The sequence below is a fragment of the Scleropages formosus genome, chromosome 19, assembly GCF_900964775.1.
Source record: "Scleropages formosus chromosome 19, fSclFor1.1, whole genome shotgun sequence".
Lineage (NCBI taxonomy): Eukaryota > Metazoa > Chordata > Actinopteri > Osteoglossiformes > Osteoglossidae > Scleropages > Scleropages formosus.
This window is the reverse complement of record NC_041824.1, coordinates 3,467,345-3,481,868: the sequence shown is the minus strand read 5'-3', so window position 1 is coordinate 3,481,868 and position 14,524 is coordinate 3,467,345.

Below are 14,524 nucleotides of genomic sequence, written 5' to 3'. Positions count from 1 at the left end.
TCCCTGTTGCTGTGCACTCAATCTCCACGTCTCCACAGCACAGAACTTCCACTGATGACCTTTGCACTTCAACTTGTAAATAGCACAGTAAATAAACTCTGCACATGATTCACAAACTTCCATACCTTGTCTTATCATGACAAAAGAATCTGCCTATAAAAGTGACTCAGGAGATTTTCACCAGCGTCACTTACGAGTGAAACATCTCTTTACCCACCATCAAGAAATGCACCATCTCACAGAATCCATGTTATCCATGTCACATCTATGTCATCCATGGGACAGCCTGGATATCTTTTACTGATGGACCTCCCCACTTCTGCAGTATCACCACACAACAGATGCTCCTGCACAATGCACAGAGAGTGAAACCAAACAGAAACATTCCTATTTGGTGGACTAAGAAGGATATGGACTAGAGGAACAGCCCTGGGTAGCTTTTTGTCATTTCCTAGACATCTCTTATAGAAGAGTTTCAAAGGACTCACCCGCATTGTCCAGCCCCTTGCTGTAGGGGTCATTGTCCTGCGTGCAGGACCTGAGCTGCTGGAACCACTCCTAAAGATAGGGTAGGGGTACTGTCACAACCCCTGGGAGCACTTCTTGGGCTGAACACCAGGGGCCCTTGCAGCTGCCGGGTTTGAACACACCTGTGTCCAATGAACTCACCAAATCAGCCTATAAGAGAATATGGAATGTGGAATCTCGATTCAGAGCACAAGTTCATCTAACATCTGTTCCACAACCTTGTGTGTAATCTCAATTCTCAGTTTATATCCCTGTGTTGTCCACAACCATGTCCACTGCTTTGACCCCCTCTCTGACCAGCACCGTAGCTTTCACCTGTATTTCTATCACAACCTGAAACCTGGCTTTGACCCACACTTCAACTTGGACCAGGACCTTGGCTTTGACCCCACATCGGTGACCTGAATACTGCAAACATGGTAGTCTACCTCATCTCCCTCCTACCATCAATGGCAGTCCTCCACTCTCATGTCCTCACCGTCACCAGTCTGCGTTTGTCCCCGGTCTGAGAATTTGTGCAACTGGATTCATGTTCTGAGTCATCACTTAAACATGAAATTAATCAACTTGCAGAACTTTTTACCATCATTTTAAACGAGTGAGTCCTAAGGAAACATTATGTTATGATTTAAATTTGTTTTGTTTGATGAAATGTATTCAAGAGCTCAGTTGAGGACAGTTGATACAAAATGGAAACCTCCAGGACCTGGGATTGAAATCATAATCGAGCTATTTTAAAATAAACAGTTAAGTATGATGTTAAACCCACCAACACGTGTAGATCTGCAATATGTAGGAAGAAATCATTATTATACATTCTTAGGCATTTCATTTACTCCCAAGAGCAATAAGGAACGCTTTGGATTGCTGTGCTACAACCTTTTTCCTCACTATTTCCAGCAAAATTGCTTCCTCCCAGTCTGATACATTGTCTGGGTACATGAAAACTGGAAATATTACATTCACACAGGTGGGAGACTAATGAGGATGGTAGTATTCTAAGCAGCACAACATATCAGATGGCAAGATGACCTTCTTAAGGCTCAAGGCTCGCCACAAAAAAAATACCCCCTGCTACAGGGGATAAGAAACAAAGAAGAAAACAGTCTGACTCCCCATCAAAGCATACTTTTAAATAGAGAAACTCGCCTCAGCCTACTGCTTGCAAAATTAACACGCATCTTAGAAGAAATTTAAACCGTTGCCACATATGTGAATGCACTAAAAACCATTTGGTTTTTAAATTGCAGCTATAAATTTGCTGTATTTCACAGTGGTACAATAACGATAAGATCTTCAGTTCAACAATTTAAAATAAATAAATAAACCAATAATATTGATAATAATAATAAATGTTTACTTTAAACACTTAAGTATGATATTAAAACCACCAACATTTGCATATCTGAAACATGTATGAATTTGTAAGGGGGGTAGCACAGTGAGTTTGGCCAGGGTCTGCTGTGTAGAAGGCCTGGGGTTCAAGTCCTGCTTGGGGTGCCCTGTGGTGGACTACTGTCCTGTCCTAGGGTGTGTCCCCTGCATTGCCAGGTTAGGTTGTGGTTGGCTGTGACTTTGCTTCACACGAGCAGTTGTAGTGTGTGTGTTTTTTTTTTTTTCTTTTCATTCTTAGGAAACTGCACACACTCTGAGCCAGATTCCAACCTAATGGCAAACAGTTCAACATTGTAAGGAACCATTTGTTGGAAAAATAGGAGCCTGATATTAAGGTGAGCTTATTTGGGAGTTCTAAGCATACACAATTCTGGAAGAATATCTTGCCTGATAATTAAAAAAAAAAAAAAAAAAAACATCCAGTCAGCGCTAAGTTGTTGCATGGCGGCTACCCGTACTAAAATAAAGAAATTTAACCGAGTATAACAACCAGATACTCGGACAGTACGGTATGTGGGTACGACGTGTTTCCCACTTGGTGCCCAAGCAAAACAGAGATGGTACACCTAACACTATGGTGCAGTTTTATGGACAGTTAACCTCACACCGCCGTTGCGTTTGAGTGAATAAAGAGGTCTGCCGTACTGCCTTGCCCCAGTTTTCCATGTTCCTCAAGCTCTCTCTTATGCTAAGTGAATTTTGTGCTGCTCTCAATGCCGTCCCATTGGCTTTACAATTAGTCGGGTTTTCCCTTTTTAGATAATGTTGTGCATCTCATCCTCAGTGACCTATTAAAATGTTTTCCGCTGTGCCTGTTAGGCCACGCTGGATTAGACGTATTCCCCGCAGGTCATGCCAGGCTAATATAAGCGTCATTTGTAGACAGTGAAAAACAGATTTTGGGCTTCCAGCTTCAACTGTCACCAAACACATACTCGCATAAAGAGAGAAAAAACATGGGAGAGAAGAGTATGATTTACACATTGCTGATTTAAAAGAGAGGCGATGATGATGTATTGATTTGACACAGTCTGATCACTGAAATATGCTGTACACTCAGTATTTATCCCAGTATCTGTAGAAGAACATTCTGTCATACAAACGGTGATGATCCATCAAAACAGTCTGTCCTCTGATGTTGAGATGTGTGTCTGAGAAGAGTTTAGAGTCTTGGGTATGGTTTTGCTACTTAAATGAATTTTATTTTCCCTATTGCAAAAGTTGGCTTTTCTTGCAAGTTATGCGACAGTAATTAAATCGCCAGTCTGAGTTCCTTGAGTAACAATATAAGTGAGGTGGATTAATCTTCGTCAGCTGTTTACACTTTTTTTTCTTCTGATGTTCAGAGGGTAGCAAAGATGTTGTAAACAGACTTTATTTATTTAGATGATGCTTTCCTCCTAAGTGACTTACAGCAATAAACTGCTTCGAAAATCTTTCGCCCATTTCCGCAGCTGGGTAGTTTTTGTTGGAACATTTTAGGGTATGTATCTTGCTCAAAGGTACTACAGCAGGAGGTGGGATTAAAACCTGCGTCTTTCAAGGGCAATGCAGTAGCTGTTACCACCGTGCTACCTGGTGCCCTTGGAACAAAGAAGGCTGCAGGCTGAAACCATTCATTTCTTGCGTGGTACATCTGCTCTACAGATTCCCGCAATATTAGAAACAACGAGCAAACACCCAGTCCTGTCAGGAACTTCGGGAGAGCGTGTGTGCGGTGGAAAGGCTGTGGTTTGTGAGCACACCGAGAACAGCTAATGAAGATCATTTGTGGATTTGTTAGAGTGCGGTCCAGCTCTCAGATGCAGGCGGTCCGAGCGGTGTGTTTTCACTGGCTGCATCCCGAAGTGGAGTTTCACATTTAAACCCTGTCTCACACCTGCAGCTCTTTGTGTAGCAGATTAAAAATAAACAAACCGAAACACTTGCTGCTGCTTAAATATTTGCTGAATCATTTGAGCATAAACAGCATCCAGCACAGCACACAGCTGTATAAACAAGTATATATGGTAAAAATACACTATATCAATCAATTTGGATAAAATGTTTTGCTTAGAAAGTACAGACAGCCCATTAGTTGAGCTCCTTGCAGCTGAAGGATTTGGGTTAAAAGCCCCACTCTTATATTTGCCCTAAATTAAAACACTAGAAATAACAGTGGTATGAAAGGGTAAATAAATGCAAGTACCTTAGCATGCTTAAAAAGCCAGTACAGACATAACAAAGTACTAGACAAACTGAAGGTATACATACAGTGATATTGTTAAAACAATATATATAAGAATAAATATCTCTCTCTTATATATAATAAATATATGAGAGAGAGAGGTGTGCAGCATGTCTTACAGTCTAATATTTGTAATAATTCTACCAAGCATTAGAACAAATTCTCTTACTGGGTTTGGGGGTAATTGAGTTGTTCTGTCACATTGATCTCTATTGACTGAGAAGTTCTACTCCATTACGAAAAGTGTTGTGCAGCCCTCATAATGTACTGCTGTTAATTATAAACTAATGGAATAATTAGGGCATCTCCTTGAACATGGATCTTTTCAAAAAGTACACTGGTAATTTAGTCAACGCACTTGTGTTGGTGAAAGAGTTCAGACATCACTGAAAACTGCTCTGGGCAAATTGCACTGTCACCAATAATTAGGGACATGTATTTTACTAATCTCCCAGCCACTGAACTTTAACAGCAATGGAATCACAGAAAATGACTCATTTTGATTCACATACACTAATTTTCTCAATCAGCTCGGGGTGGGATAAGGAATATAAAATACCTGGGCTATTAAAGTGAAGTGAGGCTTTCTATTTTGTTTCTAATTTTGATCATCAGTTTAAGGTATGTAGAATATTCAAAAGATGCACTGCATAAGTCGAATCTGGTGAGAAATGTGTTGCAGATGATAAACATCAAACCATTTTTTAGTGCCAAGGCCTTGTGATTCTATGCCTTTGACTCCATTTCTAAAATTAAATGTAGCTGATGTACAGAAAGGTGTCAGTTAACAACAGGGATACATTCTGAGAAATGCATCATCATTTTGTGAACATAAGAGTGTACTTATAAAAACTTAGATGGTATAGCCTCGGTCATAGAGTGCACTAATACACACCTAGACGGTATAGCCTCGATGCAGTCAAGAGATGCAGTAAATACAACATTTATGATGCTTCTGCCAGCGTAACAGAGCATATTGTTTTACAGTAAACTTTTTTATAAGTGGAAAAAGTACGCTGTAAAATAACAAGAAAAAATATAGCACAAACAGCAAAAAACAGAATAAACTATTTTCTATGAGATGCGCATTGCTTTGGAGAAAAGGGTTTGCTAGATGAATAAATGTAAATGTAAGTAGAGTATAGTAAACACATAAAACAGTAACATACGAGTTTATTGTCATTATCAAGTATTATGTACTGTACAAAACTGTATGTGCTATACTTTTATACGATTGGCAGCGCAGTAAGTTTGTTTACACCAGCACCACCCCAAACACGTAACACGTTGAGCTATGACATTACGACAGCTATTCGATAAGAATTTTTCAGCCATTTTAATCTTATGTGACCACCATCGTATATGTGGTTAGTCGTTAAGCGATTGACAGACTCCCTTTTGTGAGCCACACTCCCTCACTTGTTTTTGTCAACTGCTTGACCATGTCAGTTCTACACTGTTCTGGAGCCTATCCCAGAATCCCTGGGTGCAAGACCTGGAGGGGGTACACCTCAGGCAGGATGCTGGTCCATTACAGGGTAGCCAAACATGGAGTCATTCATTCATGCACTTTGGGCAAATTAGCCCCAGCAGTTCACCTGAAACAGGTTTCTTTGGAGCGTGGTAGGACGCAAACAAAGACATGCCGAGAATCTGTAAACTCCACACAGACTGAGCTGGATTTGAACCTAGACCCTAACAGACCCAAGCACTGTGCTGCAGCTCCTTTTGATTCATGCCTATATATCCTTTTTTGGCTCTTGTGAAACTAAGCGTTCGACCACTTGGACTCATCATTATAAAAATGTGACATTTCATGTAGATTGCATCATCTGTCCATTTTATGCTGTTTCAAGCTTGCCCCGAGCAAACAGAGAAGTCTCATCAACAGTTACCCCTCTGAGAATCCCCTCTCCTGCCCTGAAAGCATGATCCTGAGGTCTAGTCACCATGCTGACCTGTCTGATGTTTAGGAACCTGACCCCCTATGGATGCACAGTTACACCCAATATCGGTGCACTGTTAGTGCTTTGGTTGTTAAGTGGGGGAACAAAGGCTGACACATTCACATGAGTCCCCGGAACTATCCAGAATGTGACCCTTGTTTGATCATGTAGGTGCTTAGAGAACAATTACAACCAGTGATGAGATTTTTTGGCTTTACCTGTTTCTTGTGCAGTCCTTGCTAAATACTTGTCTAGTGGTGTGCCATGTGGACATCTTCCACGCCTAAGTGGTCTTCTCATTGCAACTTGATGGCTGTATGACACTAATTGCTACCCCAACTCTCTCCTGAATAGATCGTTTTTTTACTGAAACTTACTGAAACTGTATGCTTAAAGTATTACAGTTATTATGTTAATGGGCAGGTTAACCTGATACAAATAAGATCTATTACGGACTCAATGTTAAACTTTCGTATGAGGGGCATGGTGGCGCAGTGGGCTTGGCTGGGTCCTGCTTTCTGGTGGGCATGGGGTTTCAGTCCTGCCTGGGGTGCATTGTAATGGACTGGTCTCTCATCCTGGGTGTGTCCTCTCCCCCTCTAGCTCTGCACCCTGTGTTGCTGGGTTAGGCTCCAGTTCGCCATGACCCCGCTTGGGACAAGCAGTTTCTGACAGTGTGTGTGGGTTAAACTTTCAACAGCTGAGCAATAGAATGTGAATAAACAAGTAATTCCATTGCATTTGTCTTTTTTTTAATCAAAATTATAAGGCTTTAGATTAACTGGATATGAAGAAGTTGTAATGTTAAATTTATAATAGTAGTTTGTTTCAACATTCATCAATATTCTGAACAAAACAGTTCTGCTGTCGAATTTTTCACGGATGCGCACAGAAAAAAAAAAAAAAACTAAATTTGTGATTTTTAGGTTAGATCAGAGCTTACAATTTTGTACAGCAGCAAGGATGCATGCTTCAGGGTATTGAGTTCATCAATGTCATCTTCTTATTGGGGTGGGGCACTGTATGAAGAGACAATAAACAGAAACACAGTTAAACATTGTTCATTACTCAAAGGGACTCCTTCACATGGGGAGGTCATGTTGGGCTATGGTCCGGCCAGCTCCCTCTCTGATCTCCATCTTCCCATGTCTCCACCAGGTCCCTGCTGTGAATGGCTTCACCAAAGGAGAACACTTTGATCCTGGTCTGCCTATAAGGCGACCCTGAGACCTCCACCTCCTTCACCAAGGGGGGTCACTGCATGATGACAAAAGAGCCATTGTGGCCTTTCTCGAAAGAGAGGGGGGTATGCAGACCCACGTATCTAGAAAGCCTACATGACAGTCGCTGGGGTGGCAGGAAGAAGGGGCTTTCACATGTCTGAAGTTCATTCCAATTATTTCCGTCGGCCACAAATCCACACTAACGGAAATACAAAATTGATTGCTTCTCTGCAGTTTCACATCTACAGAGATCTCGGCAAGATGGTGGGCTTTGATTTAATTAGAGGAGCCCAGAATCACAAAGACAGATGGAAGAAATCAGGATGATTGAATTTAGAAGGAAAAAAAAGGAATAGTATTGGCAGGTAAACTGTTGCATTGACCATTTACAAAAAAGTGACCCACTTGTACAGCCAAGTGAACCTCCTAAGGTGAACTCACATTCAGTGCCCTTAAAACACCGCAAAAGGTTGATGGCTGTCAAGTGGCTAGTGTTCGTATTGCTGACGGATAGCTGATACCTGAAATGGCCCAAGTTCCTTTAGAAAAACGGGGTCAACGGAATCATCTGCAAGATATTCAGTTTACATTTTGTTCCAGAAACAAGAAAGGTAAAGCATGCTGCTTGTGATGCCATGGCCAATCTATCTCTGTAAAAGTGCCTCCTTACAAAGAATCAAAGTATTGATTTTTTTTCTTTTTCTTACAGTACAACATGCAAAGATAACGGGATACAAATCCTAGCAATAACCCATAATAAGTTTATTTCTGACTGTTCAATATATTACATGCTTACTATAAAAGAAAGTGAGAAAGTGTTTTCTTCTTATCTCCGCTATGTGTCTGTCTGTAATGCCTCCTGTAGAAACGATGAAAGGGGGAGGGTGTGGATTTCTCGCTACAGTCAGCAGGCTATTCGGAACCTTCCAGCACTTCCCCAGGAGCCACACATGCCACGATCAACTAAGATTCTCTGGCTGACTTTAACCCACCCCTTCTGGGACACCAGTGCCAGGTCTGTTTGGCTGCCAAAATGTTTCTGCTGTGTGAGCTGGCTGGAGGTAATCCATAGCACAGGGTGGGGCTGTGCTTGACGGACAGCTCCAAGGACCTGCACCGTGTGATTTTTCAACTAGTCAAGAGCAGCTGCTTTGAAAAGAACAATTAGGACTATAATATGAGGCAACAGAGTTTAATGAGGCAGTAGGAGACGATCAGAGAGAAGGCAGAATAATAATGCAGGGGGGCGACCGTTTACATTAGTTTAGCGTAATTTCCTTCCAGTTTTTAACTGTTTTTGTACTGTTGCATTTTTACCGTAACTCTGGTTCAAAGAGGTTATGCCCCATTTTTGTTTGATTCTTCAGTTAAATCAAAACGTTTCTTTTTGAAAGCCCACCTTCCTGAATATTTGTCCTGTGCATCTGGCCACTTCTACCCCACAGTAAACTACATCTGTCAATTGTGTAATGCCATGTCCCCAACTCAACCCCTGAGCTGAATCTTGGCCATTCTGCTATTGTTTAAGGTGAAAGTTGTGTGTATCAAGAGAGTTGTGATGAAAGATGCAATAATGACAATGACAATTATATTGTCTTAAGTGTAATAAATGTGCTGATTCATTACATAAAAAGGCCACAAAAATAATAGACCTTAATGTTTAATAAGAAAATAAATAAATTTAAAAAAAATCACAGGTAGTGATGCCAAGCAACATCACTGGCTAAATTACCCTTCTCTGGGTAAATAATAACAATCAATGTAACAAATACACCCCTCTACTTACCGTAAATTTGACTTACATAAATCTGGATTTACGTAAAGAATTCCTAGCATACACATTATTTACGGATAGCACTTTTATTTTACGCAAAATATCTGTAATAAATTAACCGTAAGTCAGCTTAACCAGACAAGGCAAGAAGCTCCATCTTCCCAGTTCTCTCATGCTTTGAGCTGTGAAGACATCTCCTCTCGTTACTCTAGTGCTTTTTTTGCATATTTTTTAACACTTTTCATTATTCATAATGTCCGGTGGTAAATGTACACTTGAAGGAAAACAAGAAGCATCTCGCAAGCGTACAGCAATCAATTTGGAGATGAAATTGAAAATAATGAGTAAGTATGAAGTTGGACAAAGATTTTTGTCTATAGCACGGGAACCAGGTTTAGTCGTATCGACTATAAATACAACAGTAAAGGATGCTGGAATCTGACATACTGTCACAGTCAGGGACGGGAGACAGGAGGTAGGTGGTTCGGACCCAAGCGCAGGTGAGGTCATCGCAGATTCCATCCAACACAGAGAGGCAGGCGAAATCGGTGGTCAGGGACAGGCGTAAGTCGATCAAGCTGCAAACATCGTTGGGAGGGCAAGACAGTACTCAGAACAAGGGGAAGCAAGCGGAGGTCAAAAGCCAGGTAGACACTAGAACGAGGAACAGGGTGCAAGGGATGAAATGCTGGATTTGCTAGCCAGGGCGTTGCAAGATTCCGCAACCTTGTGCCCGGTTGGCGCTGCCTTTATCCCTGGCCTTGATTACCGTCAGGTGCGGCTGCTTGGCTTGTTGGCGTGACACATACGTAACTTTTGACTTACATAAGGGCGTGAAGAACGCTCTATTTGCGTCTGTCGAGGAGTCTTTGTAATTTGAAAGAGTGATCTTATATTATTAGTAGTGGAATGAAACTAAGACTCCGTTGCAATTTCTTTCTTTAGCTATTTTCTGTTAGTGTATAGCTACTGTCACCTTGCCTGCTCGCTCTACCGGGGGAAAATTTTAAAAAAAGAGAAAAAAAAATCCAAATGTTTACCTCAGCCTGGCAACCTGGCAATATCAAACTCAAGGCATGGACCCAGCAAGGCTGAACAAGCAATTTAGCAGGCTGTTTTTCGATTATGACAAGGAACTTGTGATGTAGTGGCACTGAACAATAACGCTTAAAGACACAGTTACATGAGCAGCTACGCCAGGAGCACGAGGAAGGCATCCATGCAAACTTGCGACAAACATCACCTGCAGAGAAAAAGCATTAAAGGTGTAATTAGGTATATCAAACACTACAGACGGCCCAATTAAAGCAGACAGGCTTTAGGCTGCTTTAAACAGATGGTTTTCAAAAAGGTAAACACATAAACAGTAATAAACACCGAAGAAGCAGAGCACCCCCCCCCCCCCCCCCCCCAATCATCACCCCTTTTTAAAGGAAGAAGTTAACTTTCTTGCCTCAAATTAGATTTAACAGGAGGCAATAGCAATGCAATTTCTACGCGTGAAATCGTTTTATGGCCGCATGACAGTTCACACAGCGAGATTGTTGCTCCGGCGGGTTTAAGCGCGGCTCTAAAGAGATGGAGTGGCAGAGGCATCATTGTAATGCATTGTCTGCGAGGGCTCTGAGGTTGGGATAAGGGGGCTGTGGCCTTCGATTTCTGGTCACACAGGTCATTGGGTGTGAGCGGGAAAAAAAAAAAAATCATCTACATAACGACAAAAAGAGAGAATTGCATCTGGAAGGCGACCTACGAAGAAAAAGCCCAGAACTGTGGCTGGACTGCGGCTTTCTGGGGGTGTTGCTCTCAGACATGTGCAACATTCCGGGGATAGATGCCTACCTCCTCCCGATGGGTTCAGGTACGTTGAAGGGACCTGGCTGTGAGCTTGTGAACACCGTGTTCCGACAGAAGAGCTTCCTGGGCACTCGGCAAGAAATCCCCTGTCACACCATATACTTCAGGCTGTGGCTGTTGCAAAATCAATGTTCACCAGGCATTTCAAAGCGTCGGGGCCTTGGCCAGGTCCCAGCCGTAAAATAAAATAAAATCAAATGAAAAAAAATAAAATAAAATATTCGCTACAATATATCAAAAATGCACATTAAGCGAAGAAATCCTGGGGTCACACTGCACATCCAGAGCTACATTATGTCTCTTCTAAACTAACTACGCAGAGCTATTTTAAGTTATTAATATAACACTGAATGGGCAGCATAACAGAAATATTAATGTGAATGATTCAGCATTCCCTAATTCACACACATACATTCTTGCCATTTGATTTTTTCGTCTTTATTGTTAACACAATAATAGCCATCATTTGGGCACGCACCCTGACCACGTGATACTGATCGTGAGAGCAACCGTCGTACTCACAGCGAAAAGAAATAGTTTTTTGGTCATTTATTTTTCATCAGATAATGAAACATGACTATAATTATTCAATTCTTCTGGTGCTACTTTTTCACACCACAAACGTTTTCATTTAAAGCTAAAGAAATAGGACGCTTTGATTACTCCTGGTCTCCTTGAATTTGCCATTACGAGAGGCACACTGCTGGAAAATCCATTCTGCTTTGGCTTTTACCTATTCACAGCAGTGTTTCACACTAAACGGACCTGAAACTTTCTTCGAGAGTTGAATGCAACCATGTGAGATGAAAGGGTATTAATACAACCACCCCCAGAAGATCTGTAGGGATTAATGAGTGTAATGATGTACAGGTGAGACATGCAGGCAGTGCAGATGCGATCACGTGCATCCTGGCCGCGGATACAAACTCTGAGTTTGGTTTTGCATCTATATGTGCGTGAGTGTGTGCGTGTGTGTGTGTGTGTGTGTGTATGTGTGAATATCTCAACATGTGCATTAACTTACACATCGAAAGTATGTATGTCTATGTTCAGTACATGAGGGAGAGGATGGAGGTGCTGGCTGTGCGACCGCTGAGGGACTGATGGAAGCTGTCAAACCCTCCTTCGGTGACACACGGGGAGGGGTGTCATGGGGTAAGCGGTCTCCCTGAACAACAGTGCCCTCGTGTGGAGGAGCAGACGTCCGTTGGGGTGAAGAAGGACTCCCGAGCCACTTGCTCCCTGCCGTTTCGTCACTAACAGCAACGGCAGCGCAAGGCCGTCTGCTGCTGGCAATGTTCTGCTCTTTTGCTTTTCGATGCACTGCTTTCCAGTGTTTTCCCAGGGCTGACATTCTGCAAACTGCCCTTTTTACTATACGCACGTGTCAAAGAACTTATTTCTCCTAGAAAGCAGCTCTCTAGTGTGTTTGCATTTTACAGTCTTGTATGCGCATCCTGAATCATTCTTTCATTTTCCAGTTCAGCTACATTTCATTGACCCTCTACATGTTTCAATGAACCTGTGGTGCTTTTTACATGTCTTCATACAGTCTTACAGTATGTGTTGCGCAGTACTTATTATATACATTCATACAGTATGTGATGCTCATTGTGGAATAAGCGTGTAGGAATATACTTTTGTGCAGACACTGTTTTAACTGAGATGCAATGAAAAACATCCTGCAGGATGGCCATTTATTCGCACACATTTCATTTGCTTTAAGAAGCATGCAAATCCCAGGTAAAATCCTTGCAATTTGTACACGTTGTGTGACCAATTTCTTTTTTATCTACAGAAATGGAGGTAAACGACCTTTGCAGTCGAGGGTTGATCCGACTTTCACGATCCAAAGAAAGCGAGTGTTCAATGCCATCCTGGCAGTTACCTTCTGTCCAGACCTCTGACGCCTCTGTGCGCCACCCAGTCCCCAGAGCAGAGTTCAGCACGCTTGCCATCGCCGCGACCTGGATCCTGTCCATGGCGCTAAAGAGGCCGATCGACTCCAGGCTGTGAACACGGGGGCGGTCGCCGTCGGCAGGAGGCGAGCTGCGAAGGGAATGGATAATGAGGCCATTAGTGTTAAGAATAAGGGTAGGCGCTTGGATCGAAATGCTTTATTTTCTACGGTATGTATATGTATCTGTGCGGCCGACGTTTATGGATTACAAAGAGCATCACGTTCATACATCAAAACAATGAGTCCACAAAAAAAGACCATCAATGGTATGAAATGGTTGCAGAACGGATACACGTTCTATGAAATGGGGCATGGGTGTAAAAAACTGATCAGCTACACACACACACACACACACACACACACACACACACACACACACACATACACACACACAGTTTGAAGTTAATGACCATTTATGCAGATTAAAGGTCACATCTCACCTTCTTGCTGTGTTCAAAATATCGAAGACCCCGATGGAGCCAACATCTCATTGGTTCCTAATGCCGGTAATAAGGACAGCGGTGCTAAAAAAGCAGAAGTGACGCTATTTTACTTGCAAAGCCTTATTTTGGGTGTCCCTGTGGAGTCGATAAAATACAACCTCTCTGGTCACCTAGTAACCAGAGTAGCTGTGATGATTTCCTTAAAGTTACACTGCATGTCACACGAGTATACGAGCACAGCGCAGTAGTACAGCAATCATGTTTCACGCTGATTATTTGTTCATTTTAGATAAAAGGAGGCTTTTTGTTGTTCTTTCTGATACTCGGGAAAGATGTCTTCCAATCAGAAATTCCAGGGAGGAGTGTTTGGGTTTTACACACCGCTCTCTCTGTTCGCCAGGCGGCTGGAGCGACTTTCAGATGCAGCCGTGCACCTTCACCCGGGATGTGTCTGCGGTGGGAGGCCCCATGCTGTCATCTCGCACTCTGCCTCAGTGTCTCCTGGGAAAAGGGTGGGTTTGTGGGTTGTTATCTGGGAAGATCCAAAGGGAGCATGACATTTTTCACTCAGCAAGGTAGCAGGGCAGCGGTGACAGGGTGTGTGCGGTGATCGGTTTTCGGCATAATGAGCGGAAGGCAAGAAAGCTGCTGTCGTTGCCCTGGGAGACGAAGGGACCGGGAGCAGACGCATCCCCAGGGCAATGACGTGGGGATGGAAGCGGCTGGCCATAAGGGGCTCCTCATCCATCGGTGGGCGTTAGCAACCAACCGTGTGCGCCAGCCTCGGTCCAGGCCCCATACTGCAGTACTTCTGTGGTAATGGACTCCCAAACCCCGCCACGCTCATTTGTATGGCTCTAACTACCACTGCCTTTAGAAGGAGAGGGAGAGAGAGAGAAGAATCAAAAAAACTCGCTCAGACCCACAATGCCAGTTAGCTTTCAGCAGCTTGCATACTTAAAACAAGTCTTAGTCCACTGGCGGGGGACTGGGGCATCAGGAAACTGGTCATCAAATCAGTCCCGGCAGTGATTATAACATCCTTGGCAATTGCTATGCATGATTGAAATAGTGCAGGATAGTACTTTTCAGGAGGACAATCCATTTGAGGGAATATGTATAATCATATTATATCACAATTACATGTCAGACAGGAGCAAAAATCTACCTC